Source organism: Monodelphis domestica, chromosome 8, assembly GCF_027887165.1.
Source record: "Monodelphis domestica isolate mMonDom1 chromosome 8, mMonDom1.pri, whole genome shotgun sequence".
Classification (NCBI taxonomy): Eukaryota; Metazoa; Chordata; class Mammalia; order Didelphimorphia; family Didelphidae; genus Monodelphis; species Monodelphis domestica.
The window spans coordinates 82,333,668-82,351,381 of NC_077234.1; the positions used below are offsets into that span (position 1 = coordinate 82,333,668).

The window sequence follows — 17,714 nt, forward strand, 5'->3', positions numbered from 1 at the left end:
TGTCTGATATAGAATAAATTTTTCTAACTATTTTAATAAAGGGTATTTGTAACTCCATGTTTTCATCTGATCATCAAATATCATATTCAGGAAAAAGTCAGCAAATATTTTAAAAGCGCTTGCTATATCATGTTAAGATCTGGAGATGATCCAAAGATAATGGGGGGGGGAAGGTCCTTCTTCATGAAATCTTAATAATCGAGGGCTAAAAAGTAGTATTTTCAGTTCCTCAGATATGAAAGCAAATAAAATGTCCTACTTATAGAAAAGTTTGAGTCTATAATAAAATTGTTTCAATAAATATTGAAACAATGATTCCTTTCAGTAGGGCAATTTGGCATTTTCCCAGGGGAAAGAATATTCCACTTAGCTCCATTCTTACTGAAGTTCTATTCTCAAAAGCAATTACTTATCTGCTCATCCATGGAGAGGGTTAACACATATCCCACTAGTAAATTTTGCTACCAGCATAGCCATTGTAAAAGAAAAATTGGATCTTGTGGGAGAACTCTGGATCTGTGATTTTATTGTTCTGAGTAAATTCCAGTGTGGAAAAATTCCTCCAGTCCTGTAATGCTGATTGGAAACTCCTAAGCAATCAATAGTTTTGGAGTGACCTGGGGCACTGAGACCCCAATGCTTTGCTCATGGTCACATATCTAGGACATTTCAGAGTGAGGACTTTAATTCAAAGTAATTTAGTCATTTAGCTAGTTTACATAAGTCACAAGACTTGAACCCAACTTTGTGTCACTCCAACTAGTAATAACTAATGTTTATAGAGAAATTATTATGTGTCTGGCATGGTGCTAAGCAGTTTACAATGATTATTTCATTTTATTCTCACAACAACTCTGAGAAGCAAGTGCTAATGTTATCCCCATTTTAAGGATGAGAAAACTGAGGCAAACAAAGTTTTAGTGTCTTGCTTGGGGACACAAAGCTAGTATAGGGAGCTTCCAGTATATTATCCTGCCTCTCTGAAAGGTGGACTACTAAAAATGTGTCTAACATTCAAGATACTGTGTCAACTGCTAGAATACCCCTAACTGATTGCATTTCACCACATTTAGTTTCAGTGATGCTGAAATGCTAAGTAGTCTATACTACTTCTAGACAAACACCATGGTGGTAGTAGTTAAAGAAAACATAAAGCATCTAGATTATTAAAGATGGCTGGAAAGTTGAAAACACAATAATAATACAAAAAAGAAGCCTTAGAATAATTAGAGGGTACCAGTAACTACAACATTTGTTTCTTAATAATGCATGTTGAACACCACCAAGTAACTAAATTATTCATATATACCTGACCCAGATGTGTTTGAAAGGTAAAAAGAGTGTGTAATAAGAGAACAGACGTAGAGCCATTATTTTAGACACACACAAAAAACTTTCTGGAATCTGCTAATTTTTTAAAAGTAAAGCTTTTTTGGGGGTGGTCAAAACATACATGAAATAAAATATATTCAATAGTTAGCATAGTGAAATGCCTATGAGCAAAGAATATTTGGCTACCAACTGCATGAATGATGCTTAATATATAAACACTGATGAAAATGAGTACTCTCATCCTATCCTCGAAACATTTACACATGTCTACCTCGGTTTGACTCAATCTGGGTTCTGAACATTCCTAGATCTGAAAATTTCTGGGTAGTGCCCCGAATGGGTGGAAGAAACAAAGAGGCAAAGTTTGAAATAAGTGCATGCGTGGGATTCTAACCCCAAACTTAATTAATTTAATAACAAGGTTTTTGTTAAATATGAGTGATCACCCAAGAGGAATTTCAAAGGTGTGAACAAGACAGACTATATCCTGTGCTTTCCTTTCAAGGTCTGAACTCTTCTTTGCTTGGTTCTGAAGAGAACAGTGTGACTGGCTAACCAAACAAGCCAAGAAACTCCTCAAGGTGCTTTAAATAGCAGAAAAAATTCAGCAGCTGACTTAGTCCAGTGGCAAATGAGTAAAGGCGGAGAATTCCAGGCTTTGTTGTGCTTTATGAAGGGCTATTCTTGACTTCTAGCAAGAGCACAGAAGGAAGGTGAGGTGAGCTCAGAGAAAAAGTTATACTTCTTCCTTTCTTCCCTTGACTCCACATATTCAACTGACCATATTATGGGACAGACTATACTATTAGCAGACAACTCATTCAACCTAGAGCACAGAAAACATACTGAGGATAATCATGGACACAAATATATATAGAAATATAGCTACATAATAGTTGAAATACCTTTAAGGAAATCTTATACCACAAAGGAATGCTAGCAATAGGGGACAACTTTTGGGAGAGAATACTTTATGCCAGTTCTTCTTATTATACCACTTTAGTAAATGCTCTTTGCTAAAAAAGCTAATTGATGTCTACTGGCTGATTTAAATAGGAACTACACCAGTGGGGGCTTTTAAGAGACACTACTTCTCACCTAAGCCCTTGGGGATTAGTCCTAGTACTATGAGAGCACTAGTTAATTGACCTTCTGGGAGAAGTGCTAGAGAGGTTGTATCAGGTAAAGTCATCTAATTATCAAACTACTGAAAAGTGGAATGTTTGCCATGATAGAAAAGGGTTTCCTCTCTCAATAACAGGTTTTCATGAAAATGCAGGAAGACCATATAAGACTAAGAGTAGATTCTTATTCAGGTATGGGTTGGGCAAATGGTCCCTGAGGTCCCTTTAAACTCTGAATTTCTATGTTTATTTTGAGTCATAAATTGTTTAAAGATGGAAGAAAAATTAAAGGTCATGTCAGTGATTTTTTAAAAATCAGAATTCTTATAATTGTTAAAAATTGAATTTTAGAAAAAAAAGAACAAAATGTAATTCCTAATTGTTATTGAACAAAATAAAGAACTATCTTAATTTTCATTTCAAAAATCCATGCTAGATGAAGTGAAAGGAAAATTTAATGACTTGCCAAATGACATTTGGTTGTGAGGAATACATATGAACACCAATGTATTCTGCATACATCTTTCTTTTATAGAAATAGACATGAGAAAACTTGCTTTACTTCATTCTACCACTGACCTTCCATATGTTCTTGGCCAGGTGACTTAATCTCTCTACCTTTACATTCCATCTTTAACACTGTAAAAGCAGGAAAATGGCACCTGCACATTATCAATAGCACAGAGATTTTATAGTAATGTAGCATAGAGGCAATGATCTGGGAAGGGATATGAGAAGGATTGTATCTGTCTGACCCACCTAAACATATGAAAATCTGTGCTATTGTTGAAGACAATTTTGAGAGACAGAATAGAGTAAAAGAGGGTTGACCTTGGCAAGTGCAACTCTTGCCTTTAATCCATATTAACTACATCAGAAGTGTCAAACCCCAGGTCAAAGACTTCATGAGGCACACAGAAGTTCCAAAGGAGGCCCTACCCATACTAAAATATAATTAGAAAATATTTAACAAAATAAATAAAAATTCAATACAACATAGATAATGTTAATTTGTGGTTTTCTAAGTTAATATTTGTTCTTCTCTGTTTGAGTTTAATGCCACTGAGTTACATGGCCAAGGCAAATCAATTAACCTCTCAGTGTCATTAAAAAAATCTCTAAGACTAAAAATTATAGATCTGTTGTCAATAAGCAACAATAATTCCTGTTGATGAATGCCCCCTAAAAATCTAAATATTTTCATGGTTCTGGGGAAGATATTATAGGATAACAGTTATTCTAAGATAAATTCATTGGCCATTTCTCATTAGAGTGGAAATGCTTTAAAAATGTTTCATTTACTCAACTGAATTCAACAAGTATGTCCAAGATACTCTCCAATACACAGGTGGACAGCATTTGTTATGGCTGACCCTTTCCTTGAATGAACATGTATGAGAAAGACATGGAGTTGTGAAGAAATTTTCAAGAAATTTGTCCAAAGGGAAAGAACATTCAATAGCAACATTTAGACAACTAGTTAATAAAACAGCTGGAACAATTAATGTATGATTGTGAACCTTGTGGCAGGGAAAGAAAATGAGGGCACTTAATCATATGGACATCGTATGTTATTCAAGAAATAAAACTTTCAATGCACTTTTTCCCAGCCTAAAGTTGTTGAAAAGCTCTAAGTCTGTTTTTATTATGCTGGGCACTATGCCCATGCTCTTAATTACCCTTAGGGAGTGCTTTGAAAGCAGTGGGGTGTTTGCCTTTCAGGATAGCTGGTAGTAAGCAATAAAATAATTCCCCAATTTCTCCCTCAGCCATAGTATAGAGAGGTGAAAGACAATGCTGATGAGTACTGCAGCAGGTTTTCCCATTTTGCCCCTTCCTGTAAAAGGATCTTTTCAGCACCTGTTTACTCAGATGTTTAATTAGCACAAAAGTACAGGCTAAAATTGAAGTCTAGTGGATTCTGTTTCCAAATGACTGCTATCATTTTGGGATTGGCATGCTTCCATAGGATCCATAGGATCTAGACTGAAAAGGACCGTAGAGATCTTTAACTCAAGCTTTTATATAAGGAGATTGAGTCTCAGAGAGGATTTAGTTACTCTTCCAACGTCACATAAATAGTAAATAGCAGGCCAGAATTTAAATTTTTTGTCCTTAAAATTGGCAGCTATTAATGGCGACTTGGGAAAGGGTCTCAGCTTACTAATACATTTTCAAGGTTTTGAACGATTTTCGATCTTTCTTCTCTCTGATATAGTCGTATGATACATTTCCAATTTTTACAAGAAAGAAAAGAATTTCAAAATAATAGAAAGGATCATAGATAGCTCTGTCTACCTGCCTATCTAGCTAGCTAGCTCTCTCTCCTCAAGTTTCCTTCATTATGTCAGAGGAGATAAATGTACATATATGTGCAGGTATATACATCTATTTATATACATCCACATCTACAAACATATGCAAACCAAATATTTTATTTTTTTGAGGGAAGAGAGAAGAGCATACTAGCATCTGGGGAGTATTAGGAAAGTTTCAAGGTGTCACTTGAGCAGAGTTTTGATGGAACCATGTGCACACTAAACTTTACCACCAGTGTAACTAAAGAATTAAAGAATTGCTTATTGATGGAGAAGTTCTTGAATGCTCCATTTTAGAGATGACATGTTAATCATGATAACAATAAAAATTCTTTGTATTTATATCTCTAGTGTCTAATGCAATGATTAGCCTGTAGTGGGTGATTAATATTTATTTATTAATTATGAAATTCACAGCACTACAAAAAAAACTGGTAGAATCCATACTGGAAAAAAAAGCAGATAAAAATGCATTTTGCCTAGCCGGAACAAATATTCCTGTGTGTGTGTGTGTGTGTGTGTGTGTGTGTGTGTGTGTGTGTGTGTGTGTGTATTAGATGTTACAAAAGGTCAATGAATTGACTAGGTACCAATTAAAGTAGGATAAGAAGATTATACTGAACCAAATTTTGAATACGTTCACTGATCTCAAACTGTTAATTGCTACAAATGCCTGAATCTTCAACAATACCATAATTTCATATGTATATGAATCATAGTATTTCATAGTCTCAAAAAAGTTAAAATTTAAAATAACCAGAAGAATTGAGAGATACATGGCAGTCAAAAGTTGATTTCACATTCATACCAAATATAATTTGTGCTAGAAAAGGGAACTAAAAGATGTTATTGAGGACAATATACAACAGGAAAAATTAAATAAGCCAGTCATCTGAAGAGAAAAGAGACCATAAATATGCAGCCTGGGTTGTACACTGGTACTGCTATAATAGTAAAAGAACCAGTGGTTAGACACCAACACATTGGATAGGTCCTCTACAGAAGATTTTCAGAGGGCTTGTGGTCACAAGGGGTCTGTATCCAGCCAACTATCAAAATATCAAGATAACTAATTGAATCTATGGAATCATCAATCTACAAGGAGATGAAGAGTTTATTTTGCCTTCAAAATGGAAAATTTTTCTCTAAACAAATGAACTCAACAGAGAGTATTCCAGAGGTCCTTTCCATTCAAAGAGAAAGAATAGCCTTGCTCATTACCCACACTTCATATCTTGACTGATTGGTACAGAATACTTAGGAACAGATTTTAAGAAATTATTATGTAATGAGTTATTATTAATGAGAAATTATTATGTAATTAACCCTTGTTAATATTTTCCAGGTCCAGAGGAAACATCAGGTACATTTTCACATTAATTCTGTCAATCCCATAGTTTCTAGTATCAAAGAGAGTTTATTATATTTTAGGAATCAGGATCAAATTAAAGACATATTGTGTTTCTTCCAATGTATAATCACATATCACAATATGTAATCATAAAACTAGATAAATATTTTGAGGTAGTTGTTTCTGCTGGGAAAAATCAACTTTACTTAGCTCCTAGGGCTACAATGAACTGTTGAACAATATTCTCAACTGTGTGTTATTGATGACTTTTACTTCCACATGACAACCTGAGATTTATAAGAAACAATCCCATTCAAAAGTTATCAATGAATAGAAATTAAGTACCTGCAATGTACTAGGGATTCAGAGATGAAAATGATGAAGTCACTCCCTTCAGGGAACATACCATTTAGTAGATGGAGGAAGATAGTGCACAAATAAGTTTAATCACATAGGAGAAGTCCAATTTAGAAATATAAGAAGGGAGAGATCACTTCCACAGGAGCCTGCAAGATTGATTTGGGCTTTGAAAAAAGAGAAGGATGCCAACAGGTGAAAATAGGAGGGAGATTATTTCAGGGATATTGGACAGAACATACAAAGACAGAATAGGATAGGGCCACAATCAGGCAGAAATGAATATAAGTTGAATATAAGTTGGCACGGTCATAAAATATAGTAATGGGAAATAAAGTAGGCTGGAATGAGGCTGAGGAGGGCTTTTCAAGCTAGGGCAATGGATTTGTATTTTCTCCATAAGGCAATGGGAAGCTGGGGAAGCACGGTGGTTGAGAATGAGAGTGCCAGGTCAATGCTCCATTCAAAACCTAACTTTGATAGTAAGGAGAAGAATCATTTTGAAAGGGGGTATATAAGAAGTTATTACTTAGGAAGCTATTATAATAATTAAGGAGAGAGATGACCAGAGTCTGAAGTAAGATGGTGATAGAGAGGAAAGGTGAGAATGGATTGTAGAATTTAACAAAAATAGGGATAAACAGGCACAAAGTAAAAAAAATACTTGGATTCTGTCAATGTAGCAGATTTTTAAAAATATTTTTATATTTTATATATTTTATAATTTTATATTAAATGGTCACTGTAAGATAAAGCTCGCAATGTATAAATAGCAATGCTATTTAAACAATTTCAATAATGAATAATAATTTAAGCAACTGGACCAAAAGCAGTTTTGACCTAGTCCTGAGAAAGTAGAGACCTTATCTTCTCATTGACCAAAAAAGCTGAAAAGCAAACTGATTTGATTTTGGCTAAGGGCAAAAGTAAATGTTCTAGCAAGGGAAGGACTCTTCTCAAGTTCAGGGTTAAAGAAGTGTTCTTAGTCCATTCTTGAGACTATTTTTGTTTTTAGTTTTTCCCAACTCATGATAAAAAGCATTCTCAGTGTAATACTTTTTAGGCCATTTATTTGACCTATGTGACCTCAGTAAGAGTCTTAACCTCTATTGACCTCAGTTTCCTTATCTGCGAAATGAATGGTTTCAATGAAATGATCTCTAACCTCTGTTTACATTTTCAAATCCATGATCCTATCAAAAATATTGTGCAAAATATAGGGTTACATAATCATAGCCTTTGTTTTATGTAAATACACAAATAGATACTTTTAAATAGATGCTAGCTTTTAGTATTATAATATATCATTCTATAAAGACATAATAATAATAATAATAATAATTACAACTACCATTAATGTACCTTTAAAAATCCTTACCTTCTGTCTTAGAATCAATACTAAGTATTGGTTCAAAACAGACGAGTGGTAAGAGCTAGACATGTTAAGTGACTTGCCCAAGGTCATACCACTAAGAAATCTCTGAGGTCAGATTTGAACCTAGGACCTCCCATCTCTAGGTCTGTCATTTGAGCCACCTAACTGTCCCTTTTTTAAGGTTTGGAAAGCATTTTATAAATATTCTCTCATGTAATCCTGTTGAACAGGGTATTACTGTCCCATTTAAAGTATAACACTAATATTTAGCACTTTTAAGGTCTGTGAAGAACTTTACAAATATTATATCATTTAATATTCTCATCAACTTTGGACAGTAGATATTATTATCCTCCTTCTCTAGTGAGAACACTGAGTTTGAAAAGCTAAGTGACTTGCCCAGGATCACACGAAAAGTACGTATCTGAGACTGGATTTGAACTCAGGCTTTAATTTCTCCAAGTCTAGTGCTCTAGCCACTGGACTGCCTAATGATAATGAAAATTTCTGTGGTAAAATTATACCACATCCTCCTCTATTTCTCTCTCATCCTCTCTTTTCCTGTACATATAAAAGAGGATCAAGCCTAGACTCTTTACCACTTTAATACTTGACAATGATCATGAATAAAATCTATACAGAATGACCCACTTGAGATGGAGGAGGAGGGAGACAAAGTCCTCAATTGTAAGTTTTGTAAAAGGATTTACTGACTAAAATTTGCTACAGTTAATATTCAGTTAATAATACAGTGAAAATTATGACAAACAGGAATTTGGCATCCTATTTGCCTAAAGGCATGGATATCTCCCCAAAGAAAAAGCTATGGGAGAGAAGGAGCAAAAATTTCCCTAATTTTATAAAATTCCTAACTGACTTAAGTGAAACATTCAGGATTAAAGTGGTCCACTGAATAGACAGGTGACTGTAAAGTCTTTTCCTTCAGCTTGAAATCCTAGCTAGAATAAGTATCCACCCTTCTATATGATTATTTCTTATAGCACCTGCCCCAAACTCCCAACCTTTATTGAAATAATCTCAAAAATTAATATATATATATATTCTTGGAACCTGAGGATAAAAAGCTAAGGGGAACAAGAGGCTAAGGCTAGGAGAAAAACCAACTGTAAAGCCATAGATAGTTTCAAAGGCTACACTCAATTGTTTCCTCTAGTGCTTACTATCATAGATCACTTATTTCAATTTAAAGGGGGCAGCTGGGTAGTTCAGTGGAATGAGAATCAGACCTAGAGATGGGAGGTCCTAGGTTCAAATCTGGCCTCAGACACTTCCCAGCTGTGTGACCCTGGGTAAGTCACTTGACCCCCATTGCCTAGTCTTTACCACTCTTCTGCCTTGGAACCAATACACAGTATTGATTCTAAGATGGAAGGTAAAGTTTTTTTTTTAATTTAAAGTGAAATATTGTACTTTAGTAATTTTATCTTTGAGGTGATTATATTTGCCCACCTAAAAGTATGAAGACAATATCTACTCTCTATCTAATTTGTTGGGAGGTTTTGAAAGCATCATTTAGAAAACAGAGATAGTCTTTTTCTCATTTTGTTAGAGCATGGTAGTAATAAGACCAGAATCAGTGCAGTCTCTTAGTGAGTCATTTAATCTGTTTCATGGCCAGGGATTACCCATTACACTCAAGAGTATTTGCCCTAGCAATGGGTGGTCTGCTTCACAATCTTTGTGAGGGATAGGGTATCATTAAGATTTTAAAAAGAGAGAAGGTTTGGGGGGGAAGGAATTTTAAATTGTTTCCTTGCTTAAAGATAATTAATTATTTAGTTCCCTCATAAGGAAAAGATTTGAACATATCTTCCATTTTTTCTAGTTTTAAAATTAAATTATATGTAAAATTTTCTTTTAAAAATACTGCTGGGGTATGTAGTTTTTTATAAAGCTAGCTGAGAAACAATGGCAAACCATAGCAATAGCAATAATAATTTACTTTTATGATATAAAATATGATAAACTTTTATTTCTTCCCTTTATATAGAGCACTTAAAGCTTTCTAGAAATCTTTATTGGGCAAATGAACTTAAATAATTAGTGTTCACCTTGTACTTTTCTCAAATAGAAAGAATCTTCATTGTTAACAACTCTGATTACTAATGATCTGAATTATTACCAGTTGTAGGGGATGAGGAGGGAGGTGTGGAGAATAGAGTCAGCATAGAGTTTGGTACTTTTTTACATGTGGCCTTTGCTCCCTTATACATCACTTCAATTTCAACATAATTAAAGGCCAGCTTTGCTAGTTACAGTTCTAAACAAACCAGAACGGAAGGTATAGTGTATTTCAATACCACCTTGAGAGGATTTTCTACTTGGTATGGCACACCTGGAACAGTCCTAAGGGACATTTTCTCTCCCTAATAAACATATTTGCAGACTTTAAATCCCTGGCTCTCTGCCCAGACATACAACTTACTGTGGAACACAATCAGTAATAACATCCCAGAAGGGCTCCCAGTGAAAAGAAAAAGGCAATCAATTACGGCATGAAGCACAATGAATATATGTCTGTCTGTTTTTTATAACATCTCGGGGATATCAATCATAATGAAAAATCATTGGGAAAAAAAGATAAAACAATAGCCTAGTTGACCTTTGAAACCAATTGCTGTAAAAGTTCAAAATTATTCTGGTTTTTGATAAGATTTACAAAAATACAATGAGGTTTCATTTGTTCATTCTTCAACTTTCCAATGAACTTTTTTTTCCTATGCATAAAAATTATAAAGCTAGTCACCAAGTGATAAATTTTTTGGCAAAACCAACTCAGAATAAGCCAGAGGCAGTATACAACCAGTATTTATGGCAAAGGTATCCACAGAAATGAAATCATGAATCTTGAAGCATTTAATGAAATTTCATTTGAAAACAGAAGGGTTAGACTTGCTTAAATATGCCTTCCCTCTATTAATTACTTTCAATTTATCCTGTGCACAACTTGTTTTATATATATATTTTTTGCATGTTGTCTCTACTAGGAGATCATAAGCTTCTTGAGGGCAGGGGCTATCTTTTGCATCTTTTGTATCCTTAGCCCTTAGCATAGCACATGTCACTTGACAGGCACTTAATAAGTCTTTATTGATTGCTACCACTTTTATTTTTATTTAACAGAATTTGTTCCCAGAACTTATCTCAACCCTTCTCTCTTCTCCTTACACAACAGAAGGCATCCCTTGACAAATTGTATGTGTATGTGTGTGTCCGTGTGTGTGTATATACACACATATACATATAAATTATGTCTTTTGTGTTCTATTTATTTCTTTTTCTGGAGGTGGACATTTGCAAGTCATTGTTGAAATATTTATTACATAGCTGTATAAAGTGTTCTCTTTGTTCTACTCATTTCACCCTTCATTATTTTTTGTAGATCTTCCCAAGTTTCTTTAAAAATTAGCTTATGGCTCAGAAATATTCCATTAGAATCATATACCACAATTTATTTAGCTATTCCTCAATAGATGGTCATCCTCTCAATTTCCAATTCTTTGCCACCACAAAGAGAGCTGCTATAAATATTTTGAAACCTATAGGTGCTTTCTTGTTTCCCTGATCTTCTAAGGAAATAGACTCAGTAATGGTATTACTGGGTCTAAGGGTATACACAGTTCTGTAATTCCAAATTGCTCTCCAACATGGTTGAATCAGTTCACAGTTTTATCAACAGCGTGTGAATGTCCCCATTTCCCCACATCCTCTTCAACATTTGTCAATTTGCCTTTTTATTATTTCAGACAATCTGATATGTGTGAGATGACATCTCAGCCTTGTTTTTATTTGCATTTCTCTAATCAGTAGTGATTTAGAGTATAATTTCATATGTCTATATATGGCTTTTGATTTCTTCTTCCAAAAGCTGTCTGTTCAACACTTTTGCCTTTTGGGAGATAACTCTTATTTTAATAAATTTTACATTGTACCTCTATCCAGGAAATTGTATATAATCCCCTTCCCCATTTTCTGCTTTCCTTCTAATCTTGGCTACAATTGTTTCATTTGGACAAAACCTTTTTAATTTATGCTACTCAAAATTTTACATCTTACAGTGCTCTCCATCTCTCATCAACTCGTAAATTCCTTGTTTATCTATAAATCTGAGAAGTAATCTGTTCTCTGTTCTTCTAATTTGCTTATATCTCCTTTTATGTATGTCTAGGTCATGTATCCATTTTGATCTTATTTTAGCTATTTTTAAGTGAACTATGAGTTCTTATCCCCCAAAACTTGCCTCTATATTTTTGTCAAATGCAAGGTTGTTCCTCTCTTTTATTCCTACTGTTTATTGTATTTCTGTTTTCTATGTATATTATGTTCTGGTTCACTGTTTTACAAAACTCTATTTTCTCATAAGATTTTTTTAATCTCTTCATTTTTAGGAAATAATAAGTAAAATTCTAATAGTTTTCTTTTTCATCAATTACTAAATATTGACTTCCCTAAAACATAGCTATATGTATGTTCATAAGAGAAAATAATGGAAAATAGGAATGATTCAACATGAATGAAGGCTCTTGCTAAATATAGTTTTTCATTTAAAATTTAGAGACTGAAGTATATTTGGGTGCAAAGTCAACGGACTAAGTAACACTGTAATTGCTCTTGTCTCTCCATGGGGTTGAAGGTATTAAGCAGTGGTTCTTAACCTGGGGTCCGTGACCTCTAATTTTTTTTATAACTGCCTGTTAATATAATTGGTTTCCTTCTTAATACAATGTTTTATTTTACACATATAAAAACATTTTTTCAGAGGAGTCCAGACTGCAAAAGGTGTCCATGATATAAAAGAGTTAAAAACCATTATATTGGGACAAAGTCCTTTCCAGCTCAGTCATGAGAGATGGGGAAAAGGCAAAATAATTTTTAACGCAATTAAGCTTTGGCTAGGAGGGAGTAAAAGCCTGAGTGCTGAGTAGTTTTGCATCTTCTCTAACCTAACCAAAGACCCAGAGATAAGATTAATCTTTTCTGTTTTGTCTAGATAAGAATCCATAAGTAAGAACAATTGCTTTTGCAGAGTTCCTGGCAGTTTCCCACCTTGCCTACCCTGCTTATCAAAAGGTAAAGAGGGATGAAGGAGTTATTTTTCTCAGAATCCCAGGTGGTGGGAGAGGAGAGGAAAGGGAAGGAGGGAAGAGGAGATAAAGGTATGAGGAGAAAATGCATGTGTAAATATAAAATACTATAAGCTCAGACTGCTAAAGAAGGCTCATTTCATAACATGCCTAGCTCAATGTACATATAAAAACACTTTGCCATATGTAAGACCATTTTTCCTATTAAGTAAGTGCCAATGGGAATTGTTCATAAACATGCCAACCTGTTTTTAATGATCCTCTCCATTGGTAAAACATTTCCTTCTGCCCAAAGCATTGTTGAGCTTTTCTCTTCCCCCAAATAGAAGATATAAATTCATATATGCTAAAGTAATTTTGTATACTGTATCAAAAATGTGGGAAACTAAGATATGGATGATGGAGTAAATTACAACGAAAGCAACAGAGAAGGGACAAAATATAGAGAGCCATGGGCTAATGTTCCTTTCTAGCTTGAAATCTCTTATCTAATAAGCCATAGCCTATTGGTACCATAAGCAACAGCAACACCAAGGGCACTTTGTGGAATACAGGGTATGAACTGGTGATGAAAAAGAAGCCAATAGCCAAAATGAGAAGAGAAGAAAAGGGCAAGAAGAGGAATGATCATAACCCTACTGTGTGCCTCCCCCAAAGTCCTCTAATTCAAGGAGAAAGTGAGGGTTAAAGACCACAGACTGTTAATTATGGGCAATGTTGGAATCACTAGGATATTGAGGACAAAAAATAACTGCACAGTGCATGCCTACTTGGAGATGGGCATTAAACATGGTTTTGTGTGTTAGTATTTCATTAAATAAAAGAGGAAATCTGGCACTGACTCAGTCTCTTCCAACTTTCTGTGTGGTCCTGGTAACACTATTCGACAGCCTTGAAGTTCAGAAAGGGTGGGAATGCCTATGCACGTTGCTTGCCCTGTAGGCACTGAAAGCTGTCCAAACAGTTCTAAGTTCTAGCCACATCATTTGCTATTTCTTAAGTCTTCACTGCTGTTTCCTCATCTATAAACTACTAGATAGGATGAATTATGATCAAAGAATCACAAAGGGGCTAATTAGATAGTATCAGTGAAGCACTGTGGAGCAAGTAAAGTGCACATCATTATCTGTCAGTCTTTGAAACACTTAGAAAATGGGAAGGATGCAAATCTCATGAGGCTAATGGATAGAGGCTGGGGAGGAAAAAAGAAATGTGTGCTAGGTAGTTGCTCCAGATAACAATAAATGGAATAAGGAGTAAGCTGGTCTCTAGCCTTCTTAACAACTGAGTCTGATCACTTGCACTAATCATAAGATGGGGACAAAAATGATTACCCATTGCCTAACAAGACAAAATCAGTTGGCAGGTTGAACCCCAAGCATAAAGTTACTCTTAAAGGGCAAAAAATCAGAGAAAATTTTCTGCCTGCTCTTTGCTTTACTATGCTAGGTCCACTAAGAAAACCAGAAAGAAGGTGATCTAAGACATAATCTGTCTAAATCCTGCAGAAGTTTTCAAGCTAAATAAGACCATGAAAGAAAGAAAAAAACAAATGGATGGGACAAGAAATAAATGTTATAGTTGAGAACAGGTGAGATTTGAACTGGGACTTGAAAGGTGGAAGTCTAGATAAAAAGAAAGAACAGGGGAGGCTAAGTGTGGAGCATGGCTTAGAGAGATATAAGCAAATGTAATAAGCAAAGTATGTTTATCAAGCAATGAACATACCAGCAGAACTACAGAAGGTTAAAAGGAGGCTTGTTTTATTGCATAGAGAGCTGGCCTGGAAATGTGGAAAATATAGTTTCAAGTCATGCCTCCAACACAGACTAATTGTGTGATCCTGGGCAAGACACCTAGCTTCTCATTTCTAGGCAACTTCTTAATACTATAAATTGCAGAAAAGGGGCCAATTCTCATTGGGAGAGGGAGTTGCTCATTTGGGATTTCCTTACATTAGTTGTTCTTAAAATATAGTCTCAGGAATCTCCTTCTCTGATCTTTAGGGGAGTCCATGAGGTCAAAACTATTTTCATAACACTACTAAGACATTTTAATTTTTAAAAGTGCAAATACTGATAGATATAACTGGCACAGATATCATCTCCTTGTGAGGACTTCAATAATATTCAAGAGCATAAATGAGTTATGAAACCAAAAAAGTTTGACAGCCACTGCTTTATGTTAATAAAATCACAAGTCCAATCCCTATTCTCCCTGCTAGGCAAGAGCAAAGGACAAAGCTGGGAAGGCACAGTAGGGCCAGATTGTGGAGGGTCTAAAGAGTTTGGGAATGGAAGGTCATTGAAACTGTTTGAGCAAAGAAGACATGTGAGAAGAGTGATATTTTAGGAAAATAATATTAGATGGGAGCCAGATGAACTTAAATGCCTTAAAGAAGCATCATCAGTGGAGCTCCTAGTACCATCCTCATTGGCTTGATAGCATCCAAAGCAATGAAAAGCATTCAGAAACCTCATCCTTCTGGGGTTGTTTAAAGACTGGAAAAATATTGTCTCTGTCTCTGAGGTAGACCTTTTTTACACTAGAGAATAGTTTTTTACACTAGAGAACATATAGATCACATGTGGTCTCCTTAGACTCCATCACTAAACTAATTATGCAATACATAAAAGCATTCAGGCTATTTCTAAACCTAGAATTTGTAAAAATATGTTTATATTACTTGGAAAGGAATACAAGGCCAGAGGTTCAAAGTGCCAACCAACGTCTCCTCATGGAGGTACCATATGCACTTCAAACTCAACATGCTCAAAATAGAATCTGCTGTCTTCCTTTCTCATGCCCCTTGTCCTCCATATAATGTCACCATGCTACTATTGTCCTACCTAGGTTCATGCCTCAACATTATACTTGATTCTTCTCTCCTAAATACCATTTACTCACTCAGCTGCTCAATCTCATTTATTCTAACTCCACATTTCTCAAAAGCAGTCCCTTGTTCCACTCAGATGGCGACCAGTCTAATTCAGGATCTCATTCCCTCCCTCCTGGGCTGGCTTTTTTTTTTTAATAGTTTCCTTATTAGTTTCCCTTCTCTAACCCATTTGCCACACAACCATTATAACAATCTTTGAAAATGCCCTTACTAGAAAAACTTCAGTGGCTCCCTATTGCCTTGCTATGATTGCTGCTCTCCTAATCTTCACATTTAAAGTTTTGTATAAATTGACTCCAAAGGATCTTTCATAGCTTTACTTCACATTAATGCTCTTAATGGATGTGGACTAGCTAAAAAAGAGTATTAGCCATGTCTAACTCCTGAACCTGTATCCTTTAGCTCTGTGCCTTTCAGAGTTTCCCAGAGCCTGCAATGCACTGCCTAGCTTTTGAAATATTGATTTCCTTTCAAGGTTCAGCTAAGGTGCCACTTCTTCTATGAGGACTTCCTAAATCATTAGCAATTGTTCTCCCTTCAAAGTGATTCATGCTGATTTATCTCTAGAGATCTACATCTCCCTGGAGAATGTAAGCAGCCTAAAAGCAGGGATAATTTCATATCTTTGTCTTTATATTCCAGGTCCTAGCAAGTATCATTATTTAGAAATATAAATAGATATTGCTCTATACACATATAGAGATCTGTCTATATACATATATACACACACAGACAAATATTTGAGTTTTTAATTTATTTTTATCATTGATCTCCAAGGTGGTTGTCAACTAGTTTGGACTCAGGCATATGATAAACAAGAAGGTGAAGGAAACCACACAATAACGAGGAAAGTATAAATCTTCCAAAAAGGCAGAGAAAGGAGAATCACAAAGTGTTTGTACATCTAAAAGAGTGTCCTACTTGGCTGATGGCTTCCCCATAAAATAACCCATAAATACCAGCAGAGCTCTAAACTCTTGCCTCTGTTTACATATGGAAAGTAATTGTTGAAAGACATTATTGGGTTCCTCAGTAGTGTGCAAAATAGAAATTTCTGTAAGAGTCATCCAGCAAACTTGACTTTGTGATATATATATATATATATACATATATATGCACATATATTCACATTCAGTCTATTCTATAAAATAGGGGGCATAGATTTACATTTTAAAATAGTTTCATAATGATATTTCGATATAATTTATTTCCTTTATAATTCAATGCATTTTAGTTTATACATTTCAAAATAAGTTTCATTAGAATTCCAAAGAGGTTAATTCCTGCTATAGAAGGAAAATGTTACATAAAGTCATTTTGGTGTTTTAGAAAAGTAAGATGAATTTTCTTATTCCTGTGTTATATATAGATCTTTATGTTACATACGCTGGGCAGCTTGATGGCACAGTGGATAGAGCACTGGGTTTTGTATCAGGAATCCTCATCCTCCTGCACTCAAATCTGGCCTCAGATGTTTTCTAGCTGTGTGACCCTGGGCAAGTCACTTAACCCTGCTTGCCTCAATTTTCTTATCTGAAATGGAAAAGGAAATGGCAAAACATTCCAGTATCTTTGTCAAGAAAACCCTCAATGAAGGCACAAAGAATCATATATGACCAAATCACAACAATATGTTACATATGTACTATACATGTGTTTTATAAATATGTTATATGTATATTGTTTTATAGTTTTACTTTTATTTTAGAAAACAAATATTCTTAGAAATATATAGTTTATGCTATCCTTTCCAAAATAATGGGGCTATTCTTAAATAATTTCACCCTTCTCTAAGTCTATTTCCTAAATTATAAAATAAGGGATCTGAGGGGCAGCCAGAGAACATAGTGGAT

The 17,714-nt window shown here is 34.8% G+C and overlaps 1 protein-coding gene and 1 long non-coding RNA gene across 37 annotated transcripts in view; one reads left to right on the plus strand and one right to left on the minus strand.

Moving 5' to 3' along the window:
• MAP2 (microtubule associated protein 2) overlaps nt 1–17,714 on the minus strand; it is a 352,353-nt gene that overhangs the window by 282,096 nt on the left and 52,543 nt on the right. The window lies entirely within an intron of this gene.
• LOC103103910 (uncharacterized) overlaps nt 1–17,714 on the plus strand; it is a 34,020-nt gene that overhangs the window by 10,558 nt on the left and 5,748 nt on the right. The window contains exon 2 of the long non-coding RNA XR_008914210.1: nt 12,869–12,948. This is a non-coding gene — a long non-coding RNA (uncharacterized LOC103103910). The remainder of the gene's footprint in view (nt 1–12,868; nt 12,949–17,714) is intronic.